Source organism: Hemicordylus capensis, chromosome 5 (assembly GCF_027244095.1).
Source record: "Hemicordylus capensis ecotype Gifberg chromosome 5, rHemCap1.1.pri, whole genome shotgun sequence".
Lineage (NCBI taxonomy): Eukaryota > Metazoa > Chordata > Lepidosauria > Squamata > Cordylidae > Hemicordylus > Hemicordylus capensis.
In genome coordinates this window covers 94,293,767-94,316,680 of record NC_069661.1, presented here as the reverse complement: position 1 = coordinate 94,316,680, position 22,914 = coordinate 94,293,767, and the positions used below count along the sequence as shown (strand labels likewise).

At 43.9% G+C, this 22,914-nt stretch overlaps 1 long non-coding RNA gene across 2 annotated transcripts in view; it reads right to left on the bottom strand.

The window, feature by feature from the left end:
* The window catches only part of LOC128328432 (uncharacterized), a 113,023-nt gene that overhangs the window by 4,351 nt on the left and 85,758 nt on the right, over positions 1 to 22,914 (bottom strand). The window contains exons 1-4 of one of the 2 annotated variants that reach the window (XR_008309210.1): positions 11,026 to 15,407; positions 8,526 to 8,604; positions 7,697 to 7,822; positions 5,870 to 5,911 (exon numbers count right to left, since the gene is read on the bottom strand). This is a non-coding gene — a long non-coding RNA (uncharacterized LOC128328432). Of the gene's footprint in view, positions 1 to 5,869; positions 5,912 to 7,696; positions 7,823 to 8,525; positions 8,605 to 11,025; positions 15,408 to 22,914 lie in introns of those variants that run through there. The other variant, XR_008309209.1, reaches the window with a different exon arrangement.

Below are 22,914 nucleotides of genomic sequence, written 5' to 3'. Positions count from 1 at the left end.
ATAGTCAAGAAGGATATAGCAATGACAGTATTTGGGTACAATGCGGTCAGTGACTGACTAATATCAGTTAGATTTTGTGGACAACCCTTTAACATAAATAAAAATGAGGAGGACACACGGATGATGAAGAAGGAAAGAAACCATATACATAGGAACATGTATATGTCCTCCTCATTTTTCTTTTTGTAATCCTATCCGACTGACCAATATGGCTTTCAAGGCTGATACCTTTATGTTTTCGGATGAGGAGAGGACTAACATTTTGAGCCGTTCTTTTGGGACAGCTGCTCAAGCATCACATTATTCAGTGCATAATGAATGGACCCAACTGGGCAATCTTAAAAGAAACTACTGGAAAAGAGCCAATAATGGAAGTTATCTAAAGTAAGGTGTAACAAAGTAAGTAAACCTTTTTTCTCTTTGAGTTTAGATAACGAGTGTGTTGAAAGTATTTTAATAGTGAAGCGATCACTGTACTATTGTGGTTTTTTTATTCTTTGTAGAATGAGCCACTAAGACAAATTGCTAAAAAGTTCTCCTGATGAAGCCCTGCTGAGAGCAGGAGGAAACAGGCTACAAACTACCTAGATACCTGCTTGCCTAGGATACCTGTTGAGAGTTCACAACGAATTACAGCAAGAATGGATCTTATGGAGCAGTAGCAAGTCTGAGTAAATATAAGAACTGCTCCTGTGATACACTACAGGAAACATTTGATTCATTATACATCTAATGGAACTTTTGATTACCTTCTGACTCTTCAGCTACTCTCTTGGCACTCTTTCTTTGCCACTGTGTGCTTTTTCATTGTCAATATGTCCATACAATTGTCCATTGTGAAAATTATCACAGATGTGTAAGAAATTTGTTTGTATGGCATTTGGGGGGGGGTACTATGGATTTGTTTTGGCAATCCTCTCTAATAAAACGCTTGGTGTCCATCCGTGGACGGACACCAAGCGTGTGTCCGTGCCTCCCTGCCCTGTTCTGCGCCTGCGCAAAGCGCAGGCCCAGAACAGGGCAAGGGAGACACGCTCGCCGGCACCCGGCAGCCATCTTGGGCGGCCAGAAGCGGCCGCCCCGAAGAAGCCGGAGAGGCGGCGGCGGGAAAGTGACTTTAGTTTCTGCCAAGCCAATGATCTCTTCATTGCTAACACATTCTTCAAACAACCGAAGTGGTGCCTATACACATTGACATCAATAGATGGAGTACACAGAAATCAAATTGATTACATTATTGGTGCAAGGAGGTGGAAGAGCTCAGTTATAACAGCAAAGACATGGTTGGGGGCCAACTGTGGAGCCGATCTGCTCATCTGCAAGTTCCAAGTCAAGCTAAAGCTAAAACAAAGCTATCCAGCTTCCATGATATGCTCTTGAGAATGTTCCCACCATTTTCAAGGAGAACATCAAGAACCACTTTGAAGTTCTGAACTTCATTGATAGGGAACCAGAGGAACTGTGGAATGAAATCAAAGAAATTGTTAAGGATGAATGTGAAAAGATACTGCCAAAGACCAAGAAACAGAAGACCAAGAAACAGAAAGAAGCAAAATGGATATCAGAACAGATGGCGGAAATTGGCTAGAAAAGGAAAAAAGCCAAAGTCAAAAAATATAAAGACCTCAGGAAGGAACTTAATAGGGAATTTCAGAAAGCTGTTAGAAGAGACAAGGAGCAATACTACAATGACATCTATAAAGACCTTGAGGATGGAAATAGACATGGAAAAACAAGGCAAGTTTCCCAAAAGATCTCTGAACTCAGAGGGAGGTTCCAACCTCAAATTGGTATGTTAAGGGATGCCAAAGGAGAGATAGTTACTGATTCAGAGAAGATCAAACAGAGATGGAAGGACTATACTGAAAATCTGTACAGGAGATGTAAACATCTAAGATACTCTAGAAGATATTCCTTACTTGCAAGAACCTCTAGTACGGGAAGATGAAGTTAGATCAGCACTCCGGTCATTACCAAGTTGGAAGGCTACAGGAATTGATGGAATAGCTACAGAAATATGGCAGGCAACAGAAGACACATCGGTCAAGGCTTTAACCAAACTATGCCAGCAAATTTGGAGAACAACACAGTGGCCAACAGATTGGAAGAGGTCAGTCTACATACCCATACCAAAGAAAGGAGACTTAACAGATTGCGCAAAATATTGCACAATATCCTTAATTTTACATGCTAGCAATATAATGCTCAGGATCATCCAATGCAGATTAGAGCTCTACATGGAAAGGGAAATGCTGGATGTTCAAGCTGGTTTCAGAAAAGGCCAATGAACAAGAGACATAATTGCTGATGCACATTGGATAATTGAGAAAGCCAAAAAATACCAGAAAGAAGTCAATATGTACTTTATCGACTACAGAAAAGCCTTCGATTGCATCAACCATGTCAAGCTGTGGAATTTCCTTAGGAAAATGGGTGTCCCAGAACATCTCATTGTTCTCAGAAGAAACCTATACACAGGACAGGAAGCCACAGTCCAGACAGAACATTGTGAAACATTTTGTGGGTCCAGATCGGCAAAGGAGTAAGACAAGACTTTCTCCTTCTTTATTCAATTTATATGCTGAATATATACTGAGAGAAGCTGGATTAGAAGAAGATGAGCATGGTTTTAAAGTTGGAGGAAGAAACATCAATAACCTGCGCTACGCTGATGACACTACTCTGATAGCTGAGAATGTGGATTGTCTGCAAGCTCTAGAAATGAAAGTTAAGGAGCACAGTGTAAAAATGGGACTACAATTTAATGTCAAGAAGACTAAACATTGAAGTGGTGGATCGCTTCTGCCTTTTAGGATCAACTGTCAACAGTACAGGATCCATAGGTCAAGAAATACGCAGCAGACTAGCACTTGGTAGGGTTGCAATGAAAGCCTTGGAAAGTTTATTTAGATGTCGTGACGTGCCTACACCTACAAAGATTAGAATCGTTTGGACAGTGGTTTTCCCCGTGACATTAAATGGATGAGAAAGCTGGACTTTGAAGAAGTAAGATAGAAAAAGCATTGACACTTTTGAACTTTGGTGCTGGAGAAGAATTTTGAGGATACCATGGACAGCCAGGAAAACAAACAAATGGATCATAGAACAAATCAATCCAGAATTTTCACTTGAGGCACAAATGACCAGGCTCAGACTATCATACTTCGGACACATTATGCGAAGACCCAGCTCCCTTGAGCAGTCCATAATGCTGGGGAAAGTTGAAAGAAAGAGAAGAGGACGCCCAGCAGCAAGGTGGATAGACTTGATTACGACAGCAATGAATGCAGCACTGAGAGGCCTCAAAGGCCAAGTTGAAGACAGATCATCCTGGAGAGAATCTGTCTATGTGGTCGCTAAGAGTCAACACCGACTTGACGGCACTCACTCACTCACTCAATATTGTCATGATTAGCCATGATCACTTATGTGACTAGCCCAGAAAGAAGTAATGAAAAATAGTAATGAAGCATCAGTAGCTAGAAGAAAAGAATGGGATATGATTCACACCAATTGGACTTTGGGAAATACACCAACCCCTCTTTCAATAATTCAAATGATCGAATGGCAATATAAAAAACTGGATAATACATTGTGTACTTCTCCATTATATGCCTTTTAAATTATAATGCAGTCTAAATCTAAAGCTGTCAAAACCATCTAATCTAATGCAGCCTGAACTGAATGCTGTCTAAAAAATTCCATAGTGAATATTAGTAATACCTTAAAAAAAAAAACAGCTTTCATGATCCTCTAAACATGTCTGTCCATGAGCAATCAAGCATTTCCCAAAGGATTAAAAATAAATATATTTTTAAAGGTTTATATTTCTTTACCCGTAAATAAACACATTGGGCTCCAAGCTAATGAAGTGCATGCATAACAAATACGTTTGTGCTAGTGCAAGAGAACCACATGGCTGTGCAAACTCACAAGGATGCTTGCAATCTTGAAAATGCTGGAGATGCAGCTCCTGATGGCATCAACTCTTAACACCTGCAACCCTATTGACCACTAGAAGCATTAGGGGTAGAGATAGCCAGTAAGGACATTTCCTCTGTGACCATACTTTCTCTACTCTAATTAGCCTTCGTTGGATAGATAGTCTCAGGTTTCATTCCTGCACCTGAGAGACAGACTTCCTTCTTCCTCCTCTTCCTGTATGTAGCTAGCCATGAGGCATAATAGGTCTTGATCTATCCCTGATGGATTTTCCAAATAAACTACATTATCTCCATATCTCCAGAAAACATTAATTAGCAGTACTCCCTTACCTGTGTACTCCACTGTAGCTGGGGCAGATGGAGAAATCTCCCCTCCTGAGCTGTCAAACAGAAATTGCACTCTTGCACACCTTGTTGCGCAAGTACAAGCCTTCAATCATCTTTATTCGGTCCATTGACCAGCAAACAAGTACAAGCACATTTGCACTAGCAGAACACTAGTCTGGAATGTAAGTTCCAGATTCTGCAAAATGTGTGAGTGAAATAGCCTTGTGCCAGCGCAACAGGTTTGCACAACTTCCAGTATGCAGTCCAGACAACTTCCTTCATCTGGATGTCAGCCATCACATATATACCTTTGGTATAGCATTCTATAGACTGGTCACAAGGGCACTATATTACTGTAGTAAACAACTGTCAGAATGGGTGTATCTATAATTGGGCGGATGGGTTCAAAGAACCCGGGTCCCCCAGCTCCTGAGGGCCCTCCAGCTACACCCCTCCCTATTTTCTTCATTATCTCCCTCACTCTGGGGGGCCACTGGGGAGAGGGGTGAACATGGGCCCCCTATCCCCTAACTATGCCCCTCTGCCAAAAGTCATGGAGGAGATTCTCATGATCCACTAAAAGCGGGCTAAAGGAGCCTAGCCCACTTTTAGTGGATCGTGTGCTACCACGGGAGCTGTGCGGCTCCCAGCAGTAAACTCCACTAATCCCCTCTCCCCTTAGCCGAGGTTAGCGGAATGAGTGCTCCACTAATTGCAGCTTTTGGATCGTGTGTTGCCATGGTGTGGCTCTGTGCCACAGCAACTCATGAGTAGACCCCCGACCGGGAGGCTAAAAAGCAGCTCCTGGCTCGGGGGTCTCTCCAGCATGCCCTGTGCGCTTGCGCAGGGCATGCTGGAACTACTGGGAGCGCACGGCCCCCGAGCTCCCAAGCCCCCGCCGGCTCCATGATGGAGCCGGCAGTCATGTAGGTGGCCGCCCAGGCAGGGCTTGCTGCTCATCTGTGGGGAGAGCGGGCTTATTGATCGTGAGACCCGCCTCATGATATTGGTGAGTTACTCTGCAGTTTTAAGTGCATTTGTTGTCAACTTTCTTCTGTCTTCTGACCCAGGTTTGACACTGATCTCAACTACACATGACATTGCCAGCAGCATTTGTTTGAACCCACATTTGATTCAATCCTTTTAAAAACAAGAGTTTATGCCTTACTGCCCTCTGTTGGAGGCAAAGTTTGTGCTATCCTAAACAATTCTGAATTCTTGCATATTTGTGAACAAGCATGCAAAGATCTCAAAGCTTTTATGCAGATCTTTGATATTCATAACTATACAAGGATCCTCAAAGACCTGATGACCCTGGCTAGTTCTGCTCAATCAGTGATTAGGATTAATTCAAACACATCATATCAATCCTGTAAAAGAAACCAGGTCTTTCTGGTATAACAGCTCTCTGCTTAATGTGTAATCCAACTAAATTAAACCTAGCTTTAAGACCAAATGAAAGGGACCCAGTTAGACTTTTTAGAAAACTGAAGAGCTCCAGAGGGGTCAGTAATGCCAAGACTCATTGGTATACAGATTCGCACAGAAGGCAGATTCTAGCAGAGTTACTTCCTACATTTAAAGTTTCAAACACATACCTGTGTCCCTATGTTCTTTTTGTGCTTTTGATTGACTCAGATCTGTAATGAAAATGGAATACTATATTGTGACCTCCTTGTTTAAAAAAATGTAAACATGAAAAATGAAAGTTTTTAAAAAAGTAATCTTCAAGGCCACATCCCATGTTTTGCAAATTGTAGTTTGGGAAGTGGCCTTGCATTTAAAGGTAAATTATTATTAGATCTAACACACATTTTATCTACAAATTAATGATTCAGTGAGCCGCATCCAGACTAACTTTCTCAATAGTAAGTTACTCAATAGTACTACTCAGGAGCTATTCAATAGAAGCCTGGATGCTGCCCAGTGAAACTTTGAAATATGGTTCCATAATTTCTACTAACATCCTACTATATGTAGTGCCATGAAATAATTCCCACTTTCACTTTGAAAACCAGGCTGATAGATTTTTAAATGGATTGGACACTTTCAAAAAGGATCAGAGATTTGACTTAGTGAAGCATTCAACAAAAGCTGAAAGGTTATAGAAGTTGATTCAAATCACATCATCCTCTTTCCCCAAGAACTGGGTTAAAAAATAATGAGAACAAGTTTTCTCATGACATTTGCAATACATTTCATACTTGTGTAGAAGGAAAACACTGCATCTAATTAGCATGAACATTTTGTACCTCTACAACTATTTGTAATAAAGAACTGCAAGGAGGAACAGTGTATGAGATCTAAGACTATATGTAGAAGTCTTAAGGGAATAGTCAGCTTGATTATTAGTGTAAAATATACATCTGTTTCTTTGGGTACATCTATGCTACAGGCTTAAACTGGTTTAAAAGTCATTGTCTCTCCCCAGGGAATCCTAGGAACTACAGGTAAAACTCAGAAAATTAGAATATCGTGCAAAAGTCCATTAATTTCAGTAATGCAAATTAAAAGGTGAAACTGATATATGAGACAGACGCATTATATGCAAAGTGAGATAAGTCAAGCCTTAATTTGTTATAATTGTGATGATCATGGCGTACAGCTCATGAAAACCCCAAATCCACAATCTCAGAAAATTAGAATATTACATGGAACCAAGAAGACAAGGATTGTAGAATAGAACAATATCGGACCTCTGAAAAGTATACAGTGTACTGTGCTTGATTGGCCAGCAAACTCGCCTGACCTGACCCCATAGAGAATCTATGGGGCATTGCCAAGAGAAGGATGAGAGACATGAGACCAAACAATGCAGAATTGCTGAAGGCCGCTAATGAAGCATCCTGGTCTTCCATAATACCTCATCAGTGCCACAGGCTGATAGCATCCATGCCATGCCGCATTGAGGCAGTAATTGCTGCAAAAGGGGCCCAAACCAAGTACTGAATACATATGCATGCTTATACTTTTCAGAGGTCCGATATTGTTCTATTCTACAATCCTTGTCTTCTTGGTTCCATGTAATATTCTAATTTTCTGGGATTGTGGATTTGAGGTTTTCATGAGCTGTACGCCATGATCATCACAATTATAACAAATTAAGGCTTGACTTATCTCGCTTTGCATGTAATGCGTCTGTCTCATATATCAGTTTCACCTTTTAATTTGCATTACTGAAATTAATGGACTTTTGCACAATATTCTAATTTTCCGAGTTTCACCTGTATATTCTGTGTATGTAGGGGGTGTAGATGATCTTGCAGGATAAATCTTAGTGCTCTCCCCTCAAACTATTACAATTTCTAGTTTTCTTGAGGGAAGCCATGACAGTTAAGCTGGTATAATCTTAATTTGTATTCAGACACACAGTGAAGAGTACATGTTTTGCATGCATAAGAGTCTAGGTTCAATCCCTGACCTACCCAATTCCAACAAAAGGTCTGAGGAAGTTCTCTGCCTGAGTCTTTGGAGAGTGTCTGCCAGTTGACTGCCAAGGAATGATGGAAGTTTTAGTTTAACAATAGCTGGAGAGCCATATTTGCCTAACCCTGGTGGAGACAGACAGTACCGAGTTGAGTGGTCTGACTCAGTATAACACAGCTTCATATTCATTACTCTTTGATATTGCCAGGAACAGAACCATTGGTAATGACAGCAAACACAAATCAAAATCCCTTTCAACATTAACACAAAATAAATCAGAAACAAATGTTTATTATAGATAATAGTAATTCATTGGCATATTTCATATTGAACTCTCTTGCCAAATGTCTTTTAATGTGCTCCAAATCCAGTACAGTTGTAATGTGAAAACATGTAACACCAGATATTTTAAAAATATGCCAAAACAAAAATCTATGGTGAAATTGAAAAGAATGCAATGTCATCATTTCTTTATTTTTTCGTTGGAATCTATCAGGGTGATTTCTGTACTCTTGCTAGAAGATAAAACAGAAACAGAGAAACTTGCCTTGTCAAATTCTTCCTGCAAATAATGTGAGTTCTGAGGACTTGAGACAAGCTTTGCCCCAAATTACCTTTCTTAATTCACAAAGATGGAGCCTTGTTCTTGCTCACTCATAGTACTCTGGGGAGCTATATCTATTAAATAGTGCAGATTCCTCTTTTAGTCTTACTGATTGCTAATAAAAATGCCAGAAGCCAGACAACTGCAGAAATAGCTATGTATGGGTACATTAATGCAGCATTATATACGATTACATTAATGTTCACATTTTTTACATCTATTACCTTGATCTGATGACACTCTGGATGGTAGTCACGATATTCCACTGCCTGAGCGTCCTTAGCCTTTGATATGATTTGGCATCTGCCAAGGATAAAAATGAGAAGGATATTTTGTGGGATATATAACTATACGAGCTCGTAATGATACCTATATGGAGTCAGACCACTGGTCCGTCTAGCTCAGTATTGCGTACTCTGACTGGCAGCAGGTCTTTAAGGATTCAGGCCGAGGCCTTTGTAATCTTTCTTCCTGAGATTCTTTAACAATTTGTCAGAGACTGACCCGTGACCTTTTTAACACACAAAGCTCTTTTTATACACAAAGCTCTCTGTGGTCCCTCTATAGGGCAAAATTGTTTGCAAATGTTCAGAGGTATTCACTGTATGCAGCCTCTTTGATTTCAAGATGAAAGGTTGGTCTTCTCAAGAGAAGGTCACAAGTGTTTATAAACAGGTTATTTGTCACTCACACAAACCTCCTTCTATCTATGGAGGTTCAGACACAACCCAAAGTTTACACATTGATTTAACTCCCATGGACAACCAACTTTGAAACATGGTGACAGAAAATAAATAACAGATTATTCAGCTCCCTGTTCTTACAATTTATGTTTAAGATACACTGGCTGAAGTTTTAATGCCCTTGTATTTCAATAAACAACTGATATTAATGAGATAACTCATGAGCCAGTGGTTTTATGATTTTAAAAAATAATTGCTAACTATACCTAAGCTTTACATTTTCACTGCTCTGTTAAATAGGAAGTGCCATTATTTGTTTGACATATTTATATACAGCCTAAAACTTACATCTCTGGGCAGTTTACAATATTTATTTATATTCATTTTAAAAAATTTATAACCCGCTCCTCCTCCGAGGAGCTCAAAGCAGCGTACATGCTTATTTTTATTCTCAAAACAACCCTGTGAAGTAGGCTAGGCTGAGAGACACATGACTGGCCCAGAGTCACCCAGTGAGTTTCATGGTTGAATGGGGATTCAAACTCAAGTCTTCCTGGTCCTACTCTAACCCAGGGGTTCTTAACCTTGGGCCCCCAGATGTTGTTGGACTACAACTCCCAGAATCCCCAGGCATGGCTGGGGATTCTGGGAGTTGTAGTCCAACAACATCTGGGGGCCCAAGGTTAAGAAACCCTGCTCTAACCACTATGCAAATTAAAACAAAATTAAAATGTTAAAACATTAAGATTTAAAATGTAACACAGTGCTAAAAACTGTAAGTCTAATTAAAAGCCTGGGTGAACAAATGTGTCTTAACTGCCTTCTTAAAAGTTATCTAAGATGAGGAGGCTCTTTTCTCAGCAGGAAGTGAATTCCAATAGGGATGTGCACAAAACTGGTTCACCCGGTTCGGTTTGAATTCGAACCGGGTTCAGACTGGGTGGGGGTGGTTTGGTTTTGGTTTTGCTCGAACCCTCCCCCTGGTTCGGTTTGAATTTGAACCTTTTTTGAACTAGTTTGAACTATCTATCTAATACTTGTAAATTATATATTATATATGAATATTATTTTAATACCTGTAGAACTATTTAGCCAAACCAGATAACCAATCATCAATTCAGAAAGCTAACAGAGGCACTACTCAACAATGCTGTGAAGCCCCTGTAAACTGCTCCAAAGGGACACAGAGAAATCACACATAAGGTGGTAATAGCCACAATCATAATGAACAATACTTAAATAACAACTCAAATGAGTGAGTATGCTTTTAGGGTTCTACTTGCTTGGAGGAACATTGAGTGTTACTATGGTTTGAACTTGCAAATGTGAGTATATTTATACACTGTCTTTGATATTGACCAGCTTTTATCTTTATGTATAGTAATTATTTTTTAAGTGTTAATTTTGACTGTATTATTGTTAATATAGCAATTGAGACTGGTGAGATGTGTTCCTGAAGAAGCATTCAGTGAAACAGCTAGTTATCCTGGGGCAGCTGTAGTGCCTTTTCCAGTCTCTTCAGTCGGCATTCAGCAGACTACACAGCATGTACTGTCTTCCTGTTATCAACTTTTGAAACCTCGAGTACAACTGATTACATCCCCAATCATCGCTCCCAACTATCAGACTACAAGATAACTACAAGAGCTGTTGTGAACATGAGCGAATTTGGAGCCACATATTGATGCCAACTTCTGGCTGTTAGGTTCTTTTGCTTCCACCTGACTTTGGGCTCCTAGTGGGAGTTTACTATTTAGCATCTGTTTATGTGCATTGTATTCATTCATCATATGCTGTTTGTAGATGTTTACATGACTGGTTTTGTAGAGTATATTTCAGTCATATGCTTTCTGTACATATACTGGTTTTTGGTATATCTTATATTACGTTTAGTATGTTATTTGATTAAATCCCATTCCTCTTTAATTGTTTATTAGATTAATTGTCCACGGTCTGTTTTTTGTTTTTCTTCTTGGGGTATTGTGGATCCCTGCTCCTTTTTTTTCTTTGGATAGGTCAGGGAGAGGAGAGCGACACTCACCTGCTGGTTCACTAGTTCTACTTTCTAGTTTTCTTCTGCTTGTCTAGTGTCTTCTCTTTGGGTGTGCAGTGCATGCCTTTTGCCTTGCTTGGGGAAAGAAATGCCTCTGTGTCTGGTCCACCACATATTTGCTCTAGGACACAGAGGCCCCAGGCAGGTGGTGGCACCAGTGTGCATGCGTGTTTGTGTTTGTGTGGGGTTGTGTGTGCGTTGCTAGCTAGCTAGGAGAGGGGAAGCAGGAGGGGAGGGGAGGGGGTTTCAGAAGGGATTGAAGGGAGAGGAGGTCCAGCTCAGAGTAGGTCGGATGCCACACATATACACACATGATGTGTGCTTTGGTGGGAGGCCAGTTCTCATCATCTTGCCAGACCAGGTTGGGGCAGGTGGGTGTGGAGGGGAGGATGGAATGGTGATGAAGAGGATGGAGGGATGGATGAGGGAAGGGAGGGAGGGATGAGAGGGGAAGGGAGGGGGGGAATGCAGACACAGACAGACACTACACTACAGCAAGCATCCATCCACAAAGACAGTGCTAGCATCCATCCACACAGACACGCACACACAACAGAAACAACCTACACACAAACACACACCTTTCTCTCAAGACAAGTACAAGCACAGTGAAACTGAATTACACAGACCCAATTCCCTCCCCTCCCCCAAAGAACCCATTTAAGACAATCAATCAATATGTTGTGTTGACAAGTTCTATACTTAAGATTTGTTTCCATCAGTCAACATCAACAATAAAACCATAATCACCATGAGAATTCATACAGCTTTTAAAAGTTATTAAACATTCAAATCAACTCCACATGATTTCTTGGTTTCCATATTTTTCAAAATCAATACTTTTGTGAGTCATCATTTTCAAATATGATTTTTGATATGTTTAGAGGGTTGATTAACATTTTAAAATTTATTATTTACATATTTACAAAACATGTAGGCAGCCGCCACTGCGGCTAGTCTAATATTATTATGGGGCTGTGTTACTTGTGTGTGTGTGTGACGCCAGGCCCCCAAATGCTGACAAGTGAGAAGAGATAGGGGCTTATGGTCAGCATTGGGTTTCTTAAGTGGGCGCGGGCGGGGTGTATCAACATTGGGCCAGTCGCAGCACTAGTAGTGGGCATGCTGTGACTTAGCTGGCACGGCTCAGTCATCTGTCACGTCAGCTCATCTAGAGGTGGAAGCGGGGAGGGGAGGGGAGAGATGAGCAGAGGATGAGCTAGGCAGGTGACCAACCATGGGGCAACCACAGTAATCACTCACCCAACTCAACCTGCACCTTGGGGTAGCCCAGCAAGGGGAGGATGACCTTCAGGAAAACCAACTGCTCCACCAGACCAGTGTCCAACCAGGACTGAGCAGGTGTTACCACGTCCCCAGCACGCGAAAACACCCACTCGCTCTGGACACTGGTTGGCGGGCAGGACAGGAGGTGCACAGCAACCACTGCCAGGTCCGGCCAGACTTGGCAGTGGGTCACCCAGAACTGCACATGGTCCATCAAGGTGTCTTTCTCCACAGGCTCTTCCAAGTACTGGGCAACGCATTGCTCAGCACTGGAGGGCATGGCAGGTCAAGCCTCCCACACACCAGGCAAGGTGCCAAGACATACCGGCTGAAACCACTGGGCGGATTTCACGGTGGGAGGAAGTGCCTGCTGCATTGGCGCTGCTGCCTGGGATGCCACGGTGCTGGACTGGGAAGAGGAAGGGAAAGGGGTAGCCAATGCTGCCTGGCCGCCCAAACTGCCGCTAGATGTGGGTTGCTCGGAGGGAGTCGCACCCGCACCACCACCACCCTCCTGGTCTCTTCTGGTCCTAATGACCTCCTGCTTCCTAACTTTCTGGACCACGAGGTCTCTCCACCCGGGCAAGTCATCGACACTTATGACATTGCCCTTGATGGTTGGGTCGCAGAGACAAGCAAGGACATACTCCTCCCTGCTACCCAACTCACCAACAAGCCACTTGGCCACCCCAGATTTCAGCCTTCCAGCCAGAGCACGACACTCTGGCATGGTCAGAGAAGTCTGGAGTTTGCCCATCAGCTTCTCAAGACCCAGAGCTGTGGGCAGCGCCTGGCTCAAGGGAGTGGTGTCGCCACACAAGCCCTTCATGGCAAGCTGGAAGGGCTCGAGAGCCAACACTGCCTCAGACATCTGCTTCCACTCTGCATTTGAGAGGTTGCAGTCAGCCAAGGACCCATCCCTCGCCAAAGCGCCAAGGGCTCTCTCCTGCTCCAGCAGGTGCTGGAAAAGGAGGAAGGTGGAGTTCCACTGCGTCTCTACGGATGTTGGGATGAGATGGCGGGGAATCCCGAGGTCGGCCTGCTTCTCGTGAAGCAGGCACCTGGACTTCTTGCTGCGGTGCAAATGGCCAGCCAGATTGCGAGCCTTCTCGACAAGTGTGGCCGTGGCAACAGCAGCACTTGGCAGGGGCGGGGCAGGGCTGATGCTTGGATGCCTTCAGCTCCCAATGGCCGAGGGCATCCCAGACAGCCAGATGGAGTATGTGTGCCATACACTGTATGTTCACACAGCCCATGACTATCTTGACAGCGGTGGTAATGTTGGAGCCATTGTCTGTGACAATGAAGCCCCAGAAAAGGTGTGGACACCCACCAATCCACTCCTCTATCTGGCGGCCAAGTACAGCCACCACCTCCTCCATGGTGTGCCTTGTGCCCATGGTCCCCACATGCAGAACTGCCCACCTGTACCCTAGTGCAGCAGGAAATGCTCTGGATCCAGAGGCAGTGCCCATGAAGGTCCCCCCTCTCTCTGGGCCCCAGCAGTGGGCAGTGAGGGCTAGGAAAGCAGCGTGCATTCCACTGACACTGGTCCAGAGGTCAGTCGTGAAATGCACGCTGGTGCCAGCTGGGGCCACATGCAGCCTGGCTGACACAAGCTCTCTGCATCGGTGGTAAAGGGAGGGGACTATGTTCCGGCTGGTCCTTGAGGGGATCTTGTAGTCAGGAACAAGGTACTGGAGAATCCAGTGGAAACTGGAGTTCTCGACCACCTGGTCATCAGTGGAAATCATCTCCCTATGAGGCGAGTGAGATGATGATGGTCCACATGAACAGTCCACTTGCTACCCGACACCTGTGTCCACTGCTGGACTGGCAGTGTAGCCTGCTTTTTGGCTGGCACACTGCCCTTGTCCACCCTACTGGCAGGAACATGGGGTGCACAAGCACTTCCAGCGGGGCCAAGGAGAGCTAGGTGATGACGCTCCATATGTTGCCACATGGGTGTCATCCCTAAGTGTTTGACTTCCTTGCCCTGGCTGACCTGTTCCCTGCAGTGGACACAACAGGCATAGGTCGGGGCATTTTCAGGCACCTCAAAATGCCACCAGACACTGCTGCCCTGAGAGGCCCCCTTCTTTTGCCTCTTCCTGGGTGACTGCGGTCCTATGGGAGGGCGGCTGCCGCTGCCTACCCACCACTGTCCCATTTCTTCCCTGCGTGCAGGAGGAAGAGCCCGGCTGCACTGGCAGAGGAGGAGAGGCAGGCTGAGGCCTCTTCTCCACCACCACATCAGCAGACCCTTCCTCGCCAGAGCCAGAGTGGGAGGACCCATCACTGGACCCCACCACAACTACCTGGGCTTCATCGGGGGGGGGGAGCTCGACTGAGCAGTGAAATAATAGGGAGAAAGGCCCCAAGAGGGAGGGAGAATCTGGTTGCACTGCCTGCAGCCATCATTTCCTCCCTGCCCTCTGCCTGTTCCCCTGCACCACCAGTCTCCACCACCACCACTGGTGGTGCACCAGCACCTTGCACTGCCGCCGAGGGACCCGCCACCACAGGTCTCCTAGTGCCTTGGCCTCAGCCGGCACCGGCACCGGCAGCAGGCTGGGGGACGTAGTCCAGTCTGCGCACCAATGACTCAGCTGGGCCAAAAAATTCATGGATAGGGAGGACTGGAGTATCTTCAGGGTCTTGCTGTCTTCCTTGTCCTCTGGGCCCCACAGCCACAAGCACAGCCACCTGCACCTGGCCCCAGTCTCCCCCACCTCTGCCTAGCAACCTGCTGCGAGGCCTGGCTTGAACACGGCCTTTGCATTGCTGAGATATATTAAAACCTTGGTGGGAGACTTTAGGAGGAAGGCTAGAAAGGGGCAAAAAGTTTTTTTAGGGGCAGAAAAGCCAATTTGTGGGGAGGGAGGGAAATACTCTTTTTGAAAAGTGCTAATTGGGGGGAAGACCTTTAGCAGTGGCGGGGGAAAGAGGCCAATTGAGGTGAGGTGAAGGGAACCTTTGTTTTTGGGGGGAAGGCAATTGGGGGAAGGTGTTCTATTGGGAATTTTTTTTTAAAAGAGGCGACCCCTTGGTGGCAGGCAGTTACCCTAACCAGGTGGAGGTGTGTGTGTGGGGGCAAGCTTTGCTTTTTTGGGAAAAGAGAACTGGGGGGGGGGATTAACAGAGAGCACCTACCGGGGATGGAGTCAAAGCTTGGGGAACCTAAAAATCAAACAAAACCCTTCTTTAGTGAGAACTGAAGTTTTGAATTTTTTTTGGGGGGGGGGTAAAAATTTATTTGCTAAGCCTAGCCTATTTAAAACAATCCTTTTAACAAAAGCCTCCCTACCCACCTACTCCACTCACAGCAAGAAATACAATAATGCAAGCAATCAACAATAATAACAATAGTCGGGGGGTAGACCTGCAAAAAAAGAAACAACCTGCAATAGAAATTTCTGCAAGCAAACAACAATACACAAAATATCCCTCCCCACACCCAAATGCATTGCAAAATAAAGGAGGCCCTATCTAAAACCACCAACTAGGGATGGTGAGGACAACAAAAGGTTCACATGCATGCACTCACCCCTCTTCTTCCGGTCCTTCTCCTGCTGCACACTGCTGGTCAAAGACGGAAACCAGCAACCAACCACTGGGCCGGCACACAGACAGGGTGGCACAAGCAGCCGGGATGGTCAAGGGTGAGGGCAGAATGAGCCACTACTCGTGGTGACTCACCCACCCCCAAGCAGTGACAAATAAAATCAAAATACTTTGAAAATAATTTTAAAAGGATGGCAGGTGCTGGCTGCAGCTGTGTGGGAGAAGGGAATAGAAAGAAAGGAGGAAGAGCAAAAAGACAGGAAGAGAGACCGGAGAGAGCAGAGAGCAAAGGAGGAGAGCATTAGTTAAAGAGAGAAAGATTGAGAGAGAGAGAGTGAGAGAGAGAGACAGAGAGAGAGAGAGAGAGAGAGAGAGAGAGAGAGAGATGGCAGGAGGAAGGGGACAGCATACCCAAGGGGCACACAGAGAGGAGGGATTGGGGGGGGGGGAATCTAGCTGGGAGGGGAAGGGGAGATGGCAGGAGGATAGAGACACCAGGCCTAGAAGGGGCACACAACAATCAATAATCTACAGCAATAAACAACAATAAACAGCAAACAATAATCAAGAATCAACAATAATAAATAACAAACTCAACAGAACAAAAATCAAATCCAAAGCACAAACAGAGGGGGGGGCAGTTCCAGAGGGGCAGATGGCAGCAGGAGGTCAGGGGGGGACCAGGCCGGGCTGCAGGGCCTAGGCTCCGGGCCAGCCAGGGAGGACTGGCCTGGGATGGGATGTAGAAGGAGGAGGGCAAGCCGGAAAACAACAAAGAAACACACACACACACCCCACAAACACAAACAGGTAATAGCAAAAAAGACACAAACATAGAGGAATGGATGCAGGGGAAGGAGAGGGTGGGCCACACAAGCCAGGGAATGGGATAGGATGGATGCAGGAAGGCAGGCAGGAACAACAATTAAAAGAACACACTAAACAAAAAACAAAAGCAAAGCAAAAATCAGCACACACAGGAAAAGAGGCAGGGTAAAAATGAAATCAATACATATAGGGTGGGGTGTGGAGAGTGTGTGTGGAAGGGCCAAGGCCTAGGGCCCTGGCCAAATAATAAAGGAATGAATGAGAGAGAGAGAGAACAACAATAAAAGATGGTAAAAGAAGGTGTAAGAAGTAAATCACAGAGGAGAAGAGGACAAGACACACACAGGGCAGAGATTAGGCAAGAAGAGGGACAAAAGAAAGAGCAGCACACAGTGAAGGACTCAGACACACCAGCAGCTCACAAGCACACAGTCCAGATCCAACAACTGCATCCAAAGAGAATTTTACAGGCCAGAGGCTTGGCTTAAATAAGTCTGAAACGCCCTCCTTTAGGAGCCCCCACCTTTGCACTACCCCCCCGCCCCGGGCCAACAGGGTGCCAGCTCTCAAATAGTGGCACAGTCAACAGCCTACCAGAGTGCAAGACTCATTCTGGCCAAAGGATCAATAGCCCAGCCAATGCAAAGTCTGCAAATAGGCTCACAAAATGGAGGACAGAAGGGAGCAAAAGTAAACAATGGTACTCAAAATGGAGGACAGACACAGCAGAGACACAAACAGACTCCTAGGGAGTCCATAGCACACTCGAACCAGTTCGAATTCATTCAAACCAGTTCTATTAGAACCAGTTCGGATTCAGTTTGAATTCAGACCAGAAGGGCAAAACTAGAGCCCTGTCTGGTCTGAGTTTGAATCTTTGAACGAGCCGTTTCAAACTCGAACCAGTTTGAATTCGAACCGGTCTGCACATCCCTAAATTCCAAAGCCTCGGAGCAGAAATGGAGAAGGCTTATCCTTGAGTGGCCACTAGATGAGCCGGTGGCAACTGCAGATGAACCTTTCCAGATGATCACAATGGGTGATGGGGTTCATGGCGAAGAAAACTTTCTCTTAAATATTCAGGGCCGAAGCTATTAGGCTTTATCGGTTATAACCAGCAGCTTGTATTTTGCCCAGAAACTTATTGGGAGCCAGTGTAGCTCTTTTAGTATAGGAGTAATATGGTCTCTATGAGATGACCCAGACACCAACCTGGCTGCCTCATTCTGTACCAAATGCATTTTCCAGACTACATACAAAGGCAGCCCCACATTGCAGTAGACTGCTCTGAGGGCATTTATCTCAAGAAATGATGCAGCTGGCATATCAGCTAAAGCTGATAGAAGGCACTTCAACCTGGGACACCAGGAAAAGGTTTGGATACAGAAGCATCCCCAGTCTGTGTACCTGTTCCTTTTGGGAAAGGGTGACCCCATCCAGAACTAGCAGATCAAAACCGTCTCCTGAGTTCCGACCCCGCACATTAAGTACCTCCATCTTATCTGGATTCAGCCTCTCATCCTCTCATCCAGCCCACCACTACTTCCAGGTATGTATTTAGGGAGGTTATGCCTTCTCTAGATGATGTTGACATGGAGAAAAAGATTTGGGTGTCATCAGCATACTGATAATACCCTGCACCAAATCTCCTCATGATCTCTCCCAGAGGTTTCATGTAGATGTTAAAAAGCATTGGAGACAATATTGGAGCCCTGAGGAACACCATATAAAAGTTCAGATTTAGAAGAGTAGCAGTCTCCGAGGGACACCATTTGGAATCTGCCATTGCAAAACAGTGCCTCCCACGAGAATCCATGCATGCCAGGGATCCTAGAAGTCAAAATTCATAGAATTCAAAGAATACTAGGAATCTCTGCTAAGGAATCCATGAATATCTTAGCATGGATGCAATTTTCTGTGAAAAAGCAGCAAGAGGACATTTAAGAAAATATCTAGAGAATCTCTGGTATAATGTTCTTTAGAGGTTTTCAAGTTGAGAATCTGCAGGAATCTTTTGACCATGTTCAAGTACAAAAAAACTCTGGCCATCATTCTACATAGTTTAACATTGGTGGCAGAGAGCCACTGGGGATGGCGAGCAATGTACAATAGCCTTGGGGCAGTGAGATAGCCTTGGGTGAGCAATGTGCACTTGCCTTGGGGCAGTGGCACATTGCAACTTCCATTGGAAGTTCCCTGCTTTTGGAAGTGAGTTGCCTTTAATGCCACAGGATGGCCCCATCCCACCCAGTGCATACAAAGAGCAAGTCACTTGCAAAGGTGGGGAGTTTAAACTCCACTTTTGCAGGTGAGTGGCCCTGTGGGTCATTCTTCCCAGTGCATAACAAATAATTATAGTGTGTGTGTGTGTGTGTGTGTGTGTGTGTGTGTGTGTGTGTGAGAATATTGGGGGAGGCGAAAGGATGCATTTGTATTTGGAGGTGCAATGTGACTCATTATTATTATTATTTTTTAAAGTGTGCCTAAGGGGTAAAGGGGGCTGGCAAACACTGTTATGGAATTTAAGCTTCCATTTTTAAACTGCTGCATTGCAGCCATCTTACAAGAGATCTATACCATATTTGGAGGGAGGGTGCCTTTTGTCACCTAGGCAATCTCTGCAAATGGTCAGGCAGATTGGACAGACAGTATCCAATTTATGACTAACAGACTGTTCAGGGCTCATAATGGCAGAATACTGAAACAACTCCTCATCTTTGCTATACTGGCACTACCATGTCGATACAATACATTAATACATATTTATATTAACATTTTCCCTACTTTTTTGTACACATGCATTTTGCTATTATATAGGCACGGTCGTGCCTGTATTGATTTGAGCTGAGAACAAAGCCATTTCAGAAGTTGGCAATTATATACATATAGAGCAATCTTGTCAATCCTTCTTCCAAATGGGCAAATACAAATAAGTCCACAAGTGCAAAATACATCAAAGTGTGTAACAACTCCTGCCGGAAATAAGTCTGGATAATGAAGTCAGAAGCTGGCAATGTAATACTGTATTGATTTGTCTAATCATGCTGCTCAGTAATGGTCTGATAACTTCCATCTTGATGCTCTCTTGGACAATTTCAAACTTTTCTGTTGTTAAAGGTTTTTTCATCCCTGTCAACAGAGAAAAGGAAAAGTATACACCTTACTGAATTATGTGCCGGGTTTCCCCTGGAAAAGAAAAGAAAAAACTTCCAACATTCATTCAAACAAACACAGGTGATAAAGATCATTCCTGTTGAGTTCTTTGTAGTCTCTACCCATGGCTACACGTATAGCACAATTAGGTAGTAGAATCCGGAAGTGATCGAGTGGACAAGACCATTTCTGATTACATGACCCTAACCGCCCTGCCCCCAAAGTGGTCACTATGAGATATTGCAGCTGAGAGCTGATGCTGCCAGGATCCCAGCTCCAACACTCCTTCTCATTGGCTCAGGCTGCTTTCTATAAGTCCCAACTTCTCTGTCAAGGTTTTGAAACGATCCCTGGGCAACGGCTTAGTTAGCACATCTGCTACCATTTATTCAGTTGGACAATACATCGATTTTACAAGTCCCTTTTCTTGTGCATCTTGCACATATTGATTTTTGGTTTCAATGTGTTTTGTTCTAAATTTATTTTTCTCCATTTGTGAGATCTGGATGCAGCTTTGATTATCCTCGAACATCTCAGTAGGTTTTGGTAGGTCTATGTTGAAATCTGACATTAGCTTGTGCAGCCACGCCGCCACTTGACATGCTTGAGTGGCAGATACTATTCTGCCTCCGTAGATGAAATAGCAACTATTGATTCCTTGCAGCTATGCCAACTGACTGCTCCATCACCATAAAAGAATACATAACCACTGGTTGACCTCTGGTCTGTTTGATCCACAGCCCAGTCTGCATCCATTAATTGATTGATTTGTGCCATTGGTGTCAAATCTTAGCACCCACATAGATAGATTCTCTCCAGGATGATCTGTATTCAACTTGGCCTTTTAGGTCTCTCAGTGGTGAATTCATTGCTATCATAATTGAGTCTGTCCATCTTGCTGTTGGTCATCCTCTTCTTCTCTTTCCTTCAACCTTTCCCAGCATTATGGACTTCTCAGGGGAGCTGGGTCTTTGCATAATGTGTAATGACCAGTTTGAGCCTGGTCATTTGTGCCTCAAGTGAAAAGTCTGGATTGATTTGTTCTATGATCCATTTGTTTGTTTTCCTGGCTGTCCATGGTATCCTCAAAATTCTTCTCCAGCACCAAAGTTCAAAAGCATCAATACTTTTTCTGTCTTGCTTCTTCAAAGTCCAGCTTTCACATCCATAGAGTGTTATGGGAAAAATCATTGTCCGAACAATTCTAATCTTTGTAGGTATAGACACGTCACGGCATCTAAATATTCTTTCCAAGGCCTTCATTGAAACCCTACCAAGTGCTAGTCTGCTGGATCTTTTACTGTTGATGGCTGATCCTAGAAGGCAGAAGCTATCCACTACTTCAATGTCTTCATTGTCAATTCTGAGGCTGCTTGAGGTACCTGTTGTCATTAGTTTAGTCTTCTTTACATTTAGTCGAAGTCCCATTTTTATACCGTGCTCCTTGATTTTCATTACTAGAGCTTGCAGATCATCTGCATTCTCAGCTATCAGAGTGGTGTCATCAGCATAGCGTGGGTTATTGATGTTTCTTCCTCCAACTTTAAAACCATGCTCATCTTCTTCCAATCCAGCTTTTCTGCGTATATATTCAGCATATAAGTTGAATAAAGAAGGAGAAAGTATACATCTTTGTCTTACTCCTTTGCTGATCTGGAACCAGACTGTTTCATCATGTCCCATCTGGACTGTGGCTTCCTGTCCTGTGTATAGGTTTCTCATGAAAACAATGAGATGTTCTGGGATGCCTATTTTCCAAAGGATATTCCACAACTTGACATGATTGATGCAATCAAAGGCTTTTCTGTAGTCAATAAAGCACATACTGACTTATTTTTGGTATTATTTGGTTATCTCAATTATCCAGTATGCATCAGCAATGATGTCTCTTGTTCCTCAGTCTTTTCTGAAACGAACTTGGATATCCGGCATTTCCCTTTCCACGTAGGGCTCTAATCTGCGTTGGATGATCCTGAGCATTATTTTGCTAGCATATGAAAATTAAGGTTATTGTGCGATGGTTTGCACGATCTGTTAAGTCTCCTTTCTTTGGTATGGGTACATAGACTGACCTCTTCCCATCTCTTGGCCACTGTGTCATTCTTCAAATTTGCTGGCATAGTTTGGTTAGAGCCTTGACTGTTCTTCTGTTGTCTGCCATATTTCTGTAGCTATTCCATCAATTCCTGCAGCCTTTCGACTTGGTAATGACTGGAGTGCTGATCTAACTTCATCTTCCCGTACTAGCGGTTTTTGCAAGTAAGGAATATCTTATAGAGTATTTTGGATGTTGATGTCCCTGCTGTAGGTTATATGACCTCCATATAACCTACTAATTTGGGTCCACTACAAGCAGAGAACTTTAATTTTAGATGGATTGTCCCTTTTACGTACCTGCCTAGTCTCTTTACTACAGTTTGGTCATCCTTGCTGGGTGTGCTCACTTTTGTACTCAAGACACCCACAGATGCAGCTATATCCGGTCTTGTTATCATAGCTACATATTAACAATTTCCAATCACTATCCTGTACTCACTGTTGTCTGGCAGAAGTTCATGCTCCTCCTTCTGTTTTAGATAACCTGTTTCCATAGGTGTAGTCATTTCTTTGGCCTCTGTAAGCCCCAAAACTCTACTAAATCTTTTGTTGTTGTTAAGCAAATAGTGTCCATCCTCTTTTCTGTCTATGTGTATCCCAAGATAGTGTGAAACAGGCCCAAGTTCTTTTATTTCTGTCTCATTATTCAGGTGTTTTATTATTTCAAGGTTGTCCTCTCTCTTTTCATAACAAATTATCAAATCATCAGCACAAGTAAGTATATAGGTCCATCTGTTTTCTTTGAGCCTCATGTAAAGGCAAGGGTCAGCTCTTCCTTGGGTAAATCCCTCATGACTAGAAACAGGTTTAATTTGACATTCCAGGCTCTTGCAGCCTGCTTTAGTCCATCAAAACTTTTCTGCAGCTTACATACAAGTTTTTCTTTAGCAGGTTCCACACATCCTGGAGGCTGCTCCATATCAATATCTTCTTTGATGTCTCCATGAA